The sequence below is a fragment of the Mesoplodon bidens genome, assembly GCF_964165515.1.
Source record: "Mesoplodon bidens genome assembly, chromosome: 3".
NCBI lineage: Eukaryota > Metazoa > Chordata > Mammalia > Artiodactyla > Ziphiidae > Mesoplodon > Mesoplodon bidens.
The window spans coordinates 50,384,955-50,399,290 of NC_138178.1; the positions used below are offsets into that span (position 1 = coordinate 50,384,955).

Below are 14,336 nucleotides of genomic sequence, written 5' to 3' on the forward strand. Positions count from 1 at the left end.
TTAAATGAAGGTCCCCGAATTACCATTTAAGTGAGGTTTTAATAGACAGTAACCGCAACCTGAATTAATAGAGACAATTATTTATATTTATTGCAGGATTATGGCTATATAAGCAGCTAGGTACAATTTCTATAATTATATAAACTGTCATGACAAATGAGTCAGATTTAATATGGCAGTTGTATTTTAATAGCATAACTGATTAATACAATCCTACTTACTGAAGACTAAATTGTTTTGTAAGGAAAATAAATGTTCCACTGCTTTTGATATTCAATAGGCAATTTTAATAATCAATTTTATAACTTTATTAAAAAGAATAATGTTTTAATCTAAATTAAATCTAAACTGGGAGTTTTGAAGTGCCACCAAAATGTTTTAGTGCCTATTCTAATTGGAACATGTGTATTTACAAAGATAAGCAATGCCTTCTGGTATCTGAAAGTTTCCAATTTTATATCAGAAATACTCTTAACATGCCATTTAACTTAAGGAAGCACTATTTTAAGAATTCAGAAAGTGAAAGGTCTCTCTCCTGACTGATTATGAACTTTGTTTAATAAAAAGAAGTCTTTGCCATAACTGCATAGGTAATTCCTGAGTGAGAAAGAGCAGAGTGGTTAAGCCTCCAGGGTCACACGTGTACTGCAAACAGCCCAGCCTATAGGAAATCAGGAGTTCCAAAGCAATAGAAAGGTCAGAACGATAATGCTCTGAGACAGAGGCAATGAGCAGACTTACAAAGAAGGTATTCTAAACTCTCAAGTGTGTTAGAAAGATCCAAAAGCAGAAAGTTAGAATTTCTGGGTATAAAAATAAGTAACATTTTTGTATTTACATACTCATTTTTTTTTTTTATTATTATTTTTTTTTTTTTTTGCGGTACGCGGGCATCTCACTGTTGTGGCCTCTCCCATTGCGGAGCACAGGCTCCGGACGCGCAGGCTCAGCGGCCATGGCTCACGGACCCAGCTGCTCCTCGGCATGTGGGATCTTCCCGGACTGGGGCGCGAACCCGTGTCCCCTGCACCAGCAGGCGGACTCTCAACCACTGCGCCACCAGGGAAGCCCTTACATACTCATTTTTAAGTGAATTCATACCAATATGTTAGTTACCTTAACTGCAGCATTTATACCTTTAGCTCTGATTTTCAGAGTAGCTGGTGTCAACGTAGAAACCCAACTGCTGAGTATGAGATTGTTTCAAAGATGCTTATTTTGGCAAAAAATAAAGGGGGAAATGTCTAAAAATAGATTGATTAAATAAATGTTTTTGTCCATATAATGGGATAATATACAGACATTTAAAATGACGGTATAAAGTATTAAATTACATGAAAAAATGTTCACAATATACTGTTATGTAAAAAAACAGGTTGCAAAACAGTACACCCAATCTAACCTGAGTATTGTAAAAGGCATGCTCGTGTGTAAGAAAATATGTTGAACCCTTCATACCAAAAACAAATTTTTTTTTTTTTTTTTTTTTTTTTTTTTTGCGGTACGCGGGCCTCTCACTGTTGTGGCCTCTCCCGTTGCGGAGCACAGGCTCCGGACTCGCAGGCTCAGCGGCCGTGGCTCACGGGCCCAGCTGCTCTGCGGCATGTGGGATCTTCCCAGACTGGGGCACGAACCTGTGTCCCCTGCATCGGCAGGCGGTCTCTCAACCACTGCGCCACCAGGGAAGCCCCAAATTTTTTAATTTTTATTGGCGTATAGTTGATTCACAATACTGTGTTAGTTTATACCAAAATTTTAATAGGGATCATCTGAGTGGTAGGATTATAGATAATTTCAAGTTTTCTTGCTTTCGATTAACTATAGTTTCCAATTCACTATGATGAGCACAAGAAGGGTATTTTTAAAATGTATACACCACAAATGACATATAATCATTGATCTAGAATCAACTAGTGACTTCACCTCACGAGATTCCTAGTGTGGTTCTAAATACTTTAGTTAGAATAGAACACGCTATGCATGATATTCAGGAACTGTATCTATATCATTCTCTTTGGTTTCCAAAACATCCTAATGCAAACCATCTTATGTAACCCTCACAACAACCATGTGGGATGGCTATTTGTCTTCCTCGTTTACAGATGGGGAAGCTTGAAGCTTAGAGAGACAGAGGTCCAGCTCTGCCACTGTTACCGTGGAAGCATCTGCCCTCCTGGGGTCTTAGCATCTACACTTGCATGAGGAAGGGACTTGAACAATGACCTCCAGTTCTGCTTCCACGAAAGACTAACACAGAAAATCGAGCTTTTTTTAAAAAAAAAAAATCTATTCTACAGAATGTACTGCAACTTATTTATTTATTTCTTTACTTACTTACTTACTTATTTATTTAGGCTGCACCGGGTCTTAGTTGTGGCATGCAGACTTCTTAGTTGTGGCACGTGGATCTTTTTAGTTGCAGCATGTGGACTGTTAGTTGCAGCATGCACGCAGGATCTAGTGCCCCGACCCAGGGCCCCCTGTGTTTGGAGCATGGAGTCCTACCCACTGGACCACGAGGGAAGTCCCAAAAATTGAGCTTAGGTACAGGCTGGACAGATTTCTTCCCAGACTGGTTAAGGCTTACCAGGCTACTTTCGTGGATGTATCTGGTCACATGGGCATGCATGCCTCCCCACATACGTGTGTTTACATATGCTCTCTCTCTCTCTCTCTCAATATTCTATAGCTCTAACTTTATATTAGGAAAACCACTTGTTTAAACATCTTCTTCCTTTACACTTAACTTTCTTACCCAAATCTGAAAATGGTGGAGAATAACAAAATACAATTATACCCTCTAATCTCAACTCTAATATTTCCTAAAACCAATCTTTGGGCTGCTGACCTAAAGGCATGCCAAGAACACTGACCCATAAAAAATTATTCCCCCTTGGAAACAAATGCAAAGTTGTGTTTGTGTCAGAATGTGGTCCTGAGCCCACCTGAATGAGAATCACATGAAGCACTTATTAGAAACACAGCTCCTATGTATAAAATAGATAAGCAACAAGGATATACTGTACAGCATAGGGAATTATAGCCATTATCTTGTAATAAGCTATAATGGAGTATAATTTGCAAAAATACCAAATCACTATGCTATATACCTGAAACTAATATAATATTGTAAATCAACTGTACTTCAATTTAAAAAATTAAAGAAAAAAAAACACAGCTCCCTGGGCTTCCCTGCCCCCTGAGATATGATTAAAGACTCTTGGACCTGGGAAGCAGCATTTCAACCAGCTCCCTGGTGATTCTTTATTTGAGAATCGCCAACAGAGATGGAAAAGCATGGGTGGGAATTGGAAAGGTCGTTGGAAATCTGCCTGTGTATAAGACTATTAAACTGCTTCTACCAACTGCTTCTGTGAGGTGCAGGGTCAACTACAATTTTAGGGAAAGAAATGCTTACCTTTGTTCAAACAACCCAGGTAAGAAATAGCACCTGAAAAGAGCTCACTCCACAAACTTCAGTGCAGTCCCATGCTCTTAGTCAATGAAACAAACCTCTCTTAGCAATCAAACAATGAACCCTTTGTGTTCATAGCAGCTTAGCATTCAGCCAACAGAGTCAGAATACAATCCAGTTACTGGAAATCCCCATAAAGAGCCTGGGTGGTTAACCTGAATCTCACCTAGGACTCAGCAACAACTAGAGCCTGAAGGCACCTAAGTGTATTTTACCTAAATTACTCAGCAAACAAACAGCCTGCTGTGATGCAGCATCCAGCATGCTGGGACCCCTTGCCAATGAAAGATCTGATACATTACACAAATGTTAATGCCAGCAACTACAAAGAAAGTAAATGGAGGCTATTTCTACTAGTGGAAGCCCCCTCCTCCTTCCGAGGGCCTCACCCGCATCAGCTTTTCCTCCCATACCACTGGCTTTTCCTCCCATACCACTGTTCGCACGTTTCAAATTGAACTAGAAAGAGGAAAAAAAATCGTAGGGCCCAGGATCAATGGCCTACTGAAAGCCACGTAAGGCATGTCCTGCGTTGGAACCCCAGAATTGCACACATCTGCCAGTGGGATTTAGCCATCTTATCTTCAGAACAGTACTGCTTCCTCTCGACCTGGCATCATAACTGGCGAGACGGTTTATTCCTGTGGAAAATAGTTCAGTCCAGGTTGAAGCTGCAAGGGTCATCCGGTGACTCACCACTCCTGCCCAGGATGCAGCTGAAGGATGAGGGCTGAACATTCAGCTACCCACGTCAGCACAATCACCGTCAACAAATGCACAGCAAGTGCCAGTACACCAGGAAAGCTTTACATTTAACAAGGTTAACGTAGGCGCAGACGACCGCAGATGAGGCTCTGCCTCTCTGGGTTTGCACTTTCCGACCTCTCCTGTGCCAGTGCGAAGGGAAGTGTCTGCTGAGGGAAGGAGCCCAGGGTCGAAAACAAACTGCGTGGATGAAGCAAACGCATAAAGAAAACAATAAATGTGAATAATGCCGATTTTCCCGTCCCATTCCTCTTGTGTTTGATACGGAAGGTCACAAAGTAATCCAAGCAAAGCCTCACATTGGGAAACAATGACATGGGTGCGGGATCCCACAGAATGTGGGTGAGAACACAGTAAATTCTGTGATTCAGGCAGATTTTTTTAATGCCTTTTTTTAAATTTAATTTTTATTTTATATTGGAGTATAGTTAATTTACAATGTTGTGTTTCAGGTGTACAGCAAAGTGATTCAGTTATACATATTTATATACATATATCCATTCTTTTTCAGATTCTTTTCCCATATAGGTTATTATAGAATACTGAATAGAGTTCCCTGTGCCATACAGTAGGCCCTTGCTCATTATCTATTTTATATATAGTAGCGTGTATACGTTAATCCCAACCTCCTAATTTATCCCTCCCCCCAACCTTTCCCCTTTGGCAACCGTAAGTTTATTTTCGAAGGCTTGTGAGTCTGTTTCTGTTTTGTAAATAAGTTCACTTGTATCATCTTTTTAGATTCTACATATAAGTGATATCATATGATACTTGTCTTTCTCTGTCTGACTTACTTCACTTAGTATGATAATCTCTAGGTCCACCCATGTTGCTGCAAATGGCATTATTTCGTTCTTTTTTATGGCTGAGTAATATTCCATTGTATGTATGTACCACAGCTTCTTTATCCAATCCTCTGTTGATGGACATTAAATGTCTTTTCAACACTAATAGAAGGGAAGATTTTCAAGACTGGTGAGGAACTAAGACACAAATTTATTTGGCTCCTGATGGAAAGCAGCACGAAAGTTTTTAAGCATTTATTCCTTGAATGAAAATGGCCAACTAATCTTATCAGCTAACTACAAAAATGCTTCTTCCCACATTCCGGGGCATCTGAAAAAAATCAGTCCCTGTTCTAAGTGCTAGTCACCTGAAGCCACAGCTCTGGCAAGTGATGCCATGGGAAGGCACCGCTGACAGCAGGGCTCACACAGAAAACTCTGGGGTCATGGGTTCCTTAAAACATCAGCCATATTTTTAAAACAAAGAACACTTGCAGTCTAAAATAACGGCTGAATCCAAACCCACAAAATGGGCCTCCTGGAGTCTCCTCCTCTCTGTGGGTGGAAACCCCAAGTCAGCTCCACATCTGGCACTGCATGGAAAATGTGCATCTTTACTGTTCATGGCAAGGAACCAAGAGGCCATTCTGAACAGGATTCTGACTCACATCTGCCAAGGCACACTGACTGCACAGAGAAAACAGATTTCATTTTGTTTGATAAAGGACTCAGGAGGCCCTCCAGGCAGGGCTGACTGACTAGTCAGAAAATAAAGGAAAACTGCCCAGATCCGCTCCTTACCTAGATCATAGGTAATACCAGGACTTGGCTTAGGTTACTGGGCATATCAGTATCAAACCTCAGAAATCATCTTTACAACAAGGTCATAGGCAGGCCACAGAGAGAGGAGAAGGCACAGACCCATGGGTTTTATTTTATTATAATATTGATAGTATCAACCATTCACTGAGTACCTACATGCCAGGCATTTTACAAGGTGCTTTGTACAAAGCTCTCTTGCAATTGTCATCGTGTCCGTGTGCGGTGGGTGTTATTGTCATCCCCATTGTACCAATGAGGAAAAGACCTGGACTCACCCAAGGTCACACAGGCAAGTCACTTGCAGAGCTGGGATTCAAACCAGGATTAAATATCTACGTTGGGCTATTCTGCCTCCTGTTCCAGAAAATAATCCAAAACTTGAAAATAAGGCAAAAGGAAGGGAACATGTCTTCCCAGTGTGGCTAAAAGGCCCATCCAAGACTGTTTCTCTAGGGCACGCTCTCACTCAATTTGCTACTCACTACTGATTACGGCATAGGCTCTATGGGGTTATGTGTTAACTTGTAGATTTTGGTCCAGTAGAAAGGACAGCCCCCAAGATTATGGCTTCAGTGCCCTGAAGGACACTAACGGTCTTGTATCCAGCCTAGCAATCTTCTTCCAACATTCTTTCCTCAGGGCCTATAAACACCTAGTCTCCCAAATTTCCCTTTGAACCAGCCCTATCTCAATGAATTAAATAAATGTTTGCCAAGTGTTTATCCTATATCTCTATGAGTCATGTTTGTACCTTTTTGAATTATAATTTGGTACTTCTTTATACCACACTCCTCCATCTTGTTGCTAAAAAGGATTGGAGACAGTAACGTGTCTATTTGTCTACAGAACTGGACTTACTATTTAGAACATACAAATGTACACCCATTGAATAATCTGTAGATAATGATTTGCCACCCAGTAACAATGCGTGGCCACTGAGCTAACCCAACTGAGGTTTTTCTCAAGAGAAAGAGCTAGAAGACTCTCTTCTGGAAATAGCCATTCATAACTCAATAGGAGCCTAAAATGCCAGTGAGAGTGATTTTAGAGACGGAGAAACACATGCACGCACAAAGACACACACAGATACTCACACACACACTGTTGCCCAAAGTACCCTTCCCACCATCTGCCACGGTGTTGCCTGGCCCGACTCAGGGAAAGCGCGGTTTAGCTAAGTGCCTAAGAAGAGGATTGGGCCCAGAAATCAAATTTCTTCTATTTCCATTCTGCTCTGGTCTCACCTCAGCTGAGTCCCTTAGAAAGGATTTAAGTACAGTCTCCTTGGTAATCCCACTGGGTATTTTAATAATCTGGAACCCTGTCTGTCTTCCGTGCATAATTACATTTCTGAGATACTCTACAGGACCAGCAGGAAAACACAAAGGCCACCACTCAAGATCCAAATAAAATTGCAAATGAAGGGTTATGCATAAAATGCAAGCACCAATTTGTGCCTTGTTGCTCGACCAGCTTCCTGAGTCAGAAAGTAAAAAATCTGAACAGATGTAAAAGAAACTGATACCCACCCTGAACTCAGCTGACAGAAAAGTTACTATTTATTGTCTCAGCACTGCCGACACCAGATAAGAACGTGGTGACTTCCATCGTCCCTGGGTGTCACCGGTATTCGGATTTCCTCATGGAAAAGAGGTAACCATTTTTTACGAAAAAGAAAAAGCTGACAGGCAGGCAACACAGCCGATGCCTACAATGAGAAAGGCACCAGGGACTCCTTCACCCATGTTTCACAGGCTCCTTGGCTTGAGTCTGGCATCTACCTACCCGAGTAGACAATGATCATCTTGAAAAAAATCAGAAAATCTGTGCCCAGAGTAAAGGTGGCTGTGACTCAGCACTGGTTCCTCTTTGTTCCCAGCAGTGCTGTAAGATGAGAATTCAGTCTAAAAAGTCAGCTTGAACACAAAAGGAAAGTCCTCATCAACGGGAAGGTTTTGTTCCCTCCTGTTCACTTCCAGGATGGTTAGGGTGAGAAGGCCCTGGGCTACGTGGGGCAGAAAGGCCTTTCCCACAAGCATGCTCACACTCAGGCTTGGGGGCTCTTAGTTTGGGCCCACACCTCTGATGCCGCTCCCGTGGGAGAGATGCTACTTTTCAGAGCCAATCTGCCTCCTGGCATCTTCAAGAGAATACATTCCTCATTGCTGTCTCAGCTAAATGAAATATACCTCCAGGTGTGCAGGTGAAACCAAAAATACACATCCTGGCTTGCTTCCCACTGCCATGGGATGTTAGTCTTTCGGCCATGCTGGAAATCTTAAGCAGCTCCATTTCAAAAGTATAAGAAAAAAATAAGCGCAGAAACTTGCTGCCGCTATGCTTCTATACTTGTGCTTACAAGGGAGGGAAAAATCACCCGCTTCTGCAACCCTTCCGGAGAACACAAATACTGCTAAAATCAAAACTGGCAATAATAATAGGGCAATTCATTACCCTCCCCTTCCAGAGAGAGACCGAAGCTGTACCAGTTTATTGGCACTTACACTAACTCCGGGGTTGTGCTGCTTCTAATTACAATCTATTTTATGTAGTCTAGATTCATCCTTTTCTAATTTAGCTGACTTTCCTTTCTAGTTATTTGGACCCATATGGTAAACCATTCACAGCTGTGTTGTACACTCTGCAGTATATATTTAACCCAAGGCCAATCTAGACCAAGAGACTCCTACAGATTTAAGTCTCAGAAACCTCTTGTTAATTAAGCAATATTACTACTTTTGCATGGCTTTATTCAGTTTCTAACTAGACGTTAATTAAGGTAAGTAATTGCAGAGTCTACCTCAAGCCAGAGCATACACAAAGCAATCATCTATTTGGTTTAGGTGACATGCTCAGGAACACTGAGATCCCTTCAAACCAAAAACAAAGCAGACTTACAAGTGTGAGCTAAATTCATTTTGGAAAAAAGGATCAAAGCTCACTAGGGGACTGTTAATCCTTTGGGGATATGGTCCAGATTCTGGAACTGCCTTCTGCTGCCTTCTCTTGCCAGCCACATATCCTGACTCTGCACTCACCTGTATGCTCTGGTATCTGTGTACATTTTCACTACTATTCAGGTGAAATATGTACTTTCTCACATGATCCCAGAGGCCTGGGCATTAGAAAAGTTTAATGAAATAAAGTCCTTGCCCTCAAGGAGCTCACTTTCTGGTGGGAGAGACAAACCCATAGATAAATAACTATAACACAATGTGGCAAGAGCTACAAATGAGACGAAAGTATTATGAGACACAGATCAAGGAATAAATGATTCTGCCTCCCTCTTAGAGAAGGCTCGGAGAAGAGGCGGTGCATCAGCTCAGGCCAAGATGAGTGGGAACTGCCTGGATGTCAGAAGTGCGCCAACACTCCCACTAGAAGCGGGCTGCACACTCCTGAGAGAGCAAAGGCTCTGTTTGTGGCACCGAATAGCCTGGAGATGAAGCTAGACAGAGAATCTGCAATGGATGAGGCAAGGAGGCCCGTAAAAATAAGGACAGGGACTTCCCTGGTGGCGCAGTGGGTAAGATTCCACACTCCCAAGGCAGGGGGCCCGGGTCAGGGAACTAGATCTCACGTGCATGCCAGAACTAAGAGTTCACGTGCCACAACTAAGGAGCCCACCTGCTGCAACTAAGACCTGGCACAACCAAATAAATAAATAAATATTTTATAAATAAATAAGGACAAATGCCCTAGCAGCCCAGGCGAGAGATAAGGGCAGAGGAGAAGGGAGGGATAAGAGCTGTTTTGGGGCCTTCTGACCAGTCTAGGCAGCACCAGCCTATAGATCTCACCCAGGTCTGCCCCTCCTAACTCTCCCCACTGCAGGCCTGCCTCGGTTTACAATCCTTGGGTTTAAGAGCAGTGAGTAACCCTAGGCCACAGGTGACTTGCTCACAGCCCTTCTGCCTGCGAGTACTCGGATAGGGAAGCAGACGTATGTCAGGCAGTACAGGTAATGCCCAGCATGCTCTACACTTGGCACATGCACACACACGTGTGCACACACACCCGGGCTACCCTATCTGAGAGGGGAGGCCCAGAGGGTCATCTTTTCACGGTCCTTTGGCTTTGTTTGTATCAGCATTTGAGGTTTACCCTGTTTCCTTGGATGTCAGGGAAACACCAATTAATTTGCATTGTATTCTTCTGGAAAAGGGTTTGAGACGGAGCCAGTTAAGGTGGGGCATGAGCTTCTTAATTACACTTAAAGTGAAAGGCATTCTAAAAGGGAAGGTAAGATCTTAATTAACTCATTTTTTTAAAACTAGTGTTAGTATCTAAAAAGATCAAGGGGAAGGAGAAAAAAACAAAAGGGATGTGAGTTTCCCAACTACAGCTGACCCTCGAACAACTGGAGGGTTTGGGGTGCCGACACCCCCAACAGCTGAAAATCCACATATAATTTATAGTCGGCCCTCCTTATCCTCAGTTCCGTATCTGTGGATTCAACCAACCTCTGACCGCGTAACACCGTAATACTTAGCGTTGAAAAACATCCACGTGTAAGTGGACCCACACAGTTCAAACCCATGTTGTTCAACTACGATGACTTCATTTTTATTTTTAATTTAGTTTACTGCTTTCCGTTATGAAGGTAATACATGTCACCATAGAAAAACTGGAAAAAACAGAATATACCGAAAACACAGGAAAAGAATCAATTACCCATAATTCTATATGTCAGTTAATAATGCCTTTTATTTTTTTCTTTTTTTTTTTTTTTTTTTTTTTTTTGCGGTATGCGGGCCTCTCACTGCTGTGGCCTCTCCCGTTGCGGAGCACAGGCTCCGGACGCGCAGGCCCAGCGGCCATGGCTCACGGGCCCAGCCGCTCCGCGGCACATGGGATCCTCCCAGACCGGGGCACGAACCCGTATCCCCTGCATCGGCAGGCGGACTCTCAACCACTGCGCCACCAGGGAGGCCCTATTTTTTTCTTTTTGACATAAAAAAAAAAATTGTGGTGGTATGATCATACTGTATACACTATTTTGTGTCCATTTCCTATGCAACTGACAAATTTAAGGTGAAATATGAGTGTTCCAAAATTGACTGTGGTGATGGTTGCACAATTCTGTGAATATACTAAAAAAAAAAACCTGAATTGTACATTTTACATAGGTGAATTGTATGAGATGTGAATTATATCATAATAACAATGTAAAAAAAATTGTTTACAAACTTTACTTTTCATGTCTTGGTGACATTCTACAGACATTCTATGTAATATAACGGCAGTTACCATAATGTACTAAGTCACTCTCCAAGTAGAAGATGGATCTAGGTTTGTTACCATCATAACCAATGCTGGTACAGCAAAGGGAGATCAGCTCAGTGCTTTGTGACCACCTAGAGGGGTGGGATAGCGAGGGTGGGAGGGACGGAGATGCAAGAGGGAAGAGATATGGGGACATATGTATATGTATAACTGATTCACTTTGTTATAAAGTAGAAACTGACACACCACTGTAAAGCAATTATACTCTAATAAAGATGTTAAAAAAATAATAACCAATGCTGATAATAACATCTTTGTTACAACTCTGAGCTCTGTATAGCTATCATATTCTTTCCTCTCGAGTTTCCTAGAAGGATTTAAGGTTCTAAATATACCAACAATCTAGAAACTATTTTAAAGGACCAACAGACTTAACTCAAGAAAAATCAGTTACTCTTTAAAATCACTAGGCACCAAAAACAAATAATAAAAAGCAGTCTTAAGTGGGACCCACTGGGCATTAAGTTTGGGAGAGAAGAAGACAGGAGACCAAAAGCTGGACCCACAAATATAACATGTATCTGATATCCACAGAATCACAGCTAGAAAATGTTCTCATGCCTGAAATCAACTCATGGCAAAGTAAAAAGTCCAACCCTGACAGGTGGGTAGCATAACATTGGGGTGCCTGAGAGCACAGCCCTGGGGCTGGAAAGAGTTGTGTTAAAACCCCTGTCTGGGGGCTTCTCTGGTGGAGCAGTGGTTGAGAGCCGATGCAGGGGACACGGGTTCGTGCCCGGTCTGGGAAGATCCCACATGCCGCGGAGCGGCTGGGCCCGTGAGCCGTGGCCGCTGGGCCTGTGCATCCGGAGCCTGTGCTCCGCAGTGGGAGAGGCCACAGCAGTGAGAGGCCCGCATACCGCAAAAAAAAAAAAAAAAAAAAAAAAAAAGAAAGAAAAAAAACCCCTATCTGAACCACAGCCAAGAGACCTGGAGTATGTTAATCCTAAATTGTGTCCCCCATAAACTGGGGATGATAGCACCCTACATGAGAGGATTAATCTGAAGTTCACCTAGGAAGAATGTTCCTGAAGTGCTTGGTGCCATGCCAGCCCATAATGAGCAGCACTCAATAAGCAGCTGCAACCCTAATAATGGTGAAGTCATCTGCACTTGACCAAACTGGAATGCAGGAATCCAGATCTTAGCCCTCCAGATGTTTCTGCTTAGAAACTACAGTATTTTTCTACTAACTCAGAAAGTGCCTGAAGGTATTTTTATTACCCTGGGAGTTTCAGCTGTTACCAGAGTTCATTTGCGCAATCTTTACATTCCAGTGTGCTAAAAGCTTTCTCATGCAGGGATAAAGGCAGCCTTTGTCTCAAGCTTGTAAAAGGCACTATCTTTGTCAGATAAGTTAACTGTTAAACTTCGGTTATATCTCTACAATGGCTAGTTGGGAAACCCCAGGAATGCAGGCACATCCAAATAGTGAGAAGGTGAGTTTTTAGGAGAGCGCATTGCGTGCGTGTGTGTGTGTGTGTGAGTTTTTAGGAGAGCGCATTGCGTGCGTGTGTGTGTGTGTGTGTGAGTTTTTAGGAGAGCGCATTGCGTGCGTGCGTGTGTGTGTGTGTGTGTGTGTGTGTGTGTTAAGGTGACATATTTTGAGTATTATCTATATGCCAGGCACCATGCTAAGTGCTTCCTACTTCACAACAACCCTGTGAGGTGGGGACTTTTATTAGCCCTCCTTCTATAGTAAGGAAGCTGAGGCTTAAAGTTAAATGTTTTCCCAGAGTCAGACGGCTAGTAAATTAGTGATAGAGCTAAGGTTTGAACCCACGAATGCATATGCTCTCATCCACTAGGCTCCACCAAATAGAACTGACTGCAGGGAGGTAAGCCCTGCAGATTTTAGTTTCATTTTCTGATTAGTGACTTCCTGACTTCCCAGCCTGGCCTTTGACAAGTATGGTCATTTAAAAGCACCAAAAAAGATGGCTTTTTGAAGGTAGTTAGTTGTCCAGGCCGCCCGTAGTGGGAGGTGCCCACAATGTCCCCATGGAAACTAAGGCTGCTTTGAGGCCAGTGATGCAAACCTATGTCCTATTAGAACCACAGGACGTAAAGGATCTTTCTATACTCCTTCCTATCCCTGGAAACACAGTCACCAGTTTCTCCAAGGGTTCTAGGAAAAGTGACTATGCAATCTATCCTGCAAAATAAGACAATTCTGAGGGCGAAAGGGGGCACGATCAGTAAATATGCCGGCATAACGGGGACACATGGTCACGCCAATTTTAGGGCCCCAGGTCACCCTGACTGAGGTCTCCAGTCTGTCAGTGACCTGTATGTGAATTGTATGCATGTGTCAATAAGTAAAAACACTCTATCGTCCTAATGTCCCACAACTTGTCAGCAGGGGATGAACCAGCAGCCACTCTGGTTCATATGGCTGAACTAGCCTCATATGAAAAGAAGCACTTTGTCCTAAAGGGGAAAAGAGTGTGGTGAAATCACAAGCATCACCACAATAATCACAGGGTTTCCAAGGATCCGGGGATGGGGCAACCCCAAAGGTACATGCTTCGTTAACATAAGCCAAAGAAGTCTGAACACTGGCTCTTGTGGATACAGAAAACAGCACGGTGACCTGAACAGGCCCTTGCTCAACTCTTACCCAATTAAATGCTTTATCTGCTTTATTTCGGAACAGAGGCTTTTATGCCTCCTTGTCCTCTCTTACTCATCCTGGAACTCTAGGAAATACAATCATCCCGACAGCTCTTCAAAGCCAAGCTCCAGGCCTAAGGAGGGGCCTAACTTGTGGAGCTAATAAAAAAAAAAAAAAAAAGAAGTCTGAATTTTTCGCTCATTAGATCAATCTGAGAGCAAAGCAGTAAAATGTTCCCAGCATTTTTCCAAGAAATGTAATAAAATTCAAGGCGATTTAGGACCAAAAAGAGACCCTTAGGGATCACCATGACCAAATTCTTCCTTACAGAAGGGGCAGTGAGGCCTCAAAGTGAAGAGCTCAGCCCAAAGCACCCACCCAGGGGATCAGACCTCCTGGCCCTCAGCGAAAGCCTATTTCCATGTCACTATGCTATTCGGTTATTTAGTTTCTCATGTTTTAAATCTTCTTCTCTCCAAAGAGAGGAGGGAGGGAGGGAGGGAGAAAGAGGGGGAACGAAGGAGAGAAGGATGGGGTGGGGTAGGTTTCGATTGCTCCATTAAAGCTTGATGACAATTTCAAATGACCA

The 14,336-nt window shown here is 42.8% G+C and overlaps 1 protein-coding gene across 1 annotated transcript in view; it reads right to left on the bottom strand.

Annotated features, from left to right (window-relative positions):
* The window catches only part of ANXA2 (annexin A2), a 44,928-nt gene that overhangs the window by 15,911 nt on the left and 14,681 nt on the right, over positions 1-14,336 (bottom strand). The gene's annotated exons all lie outside the window — the stretch shown is intronic.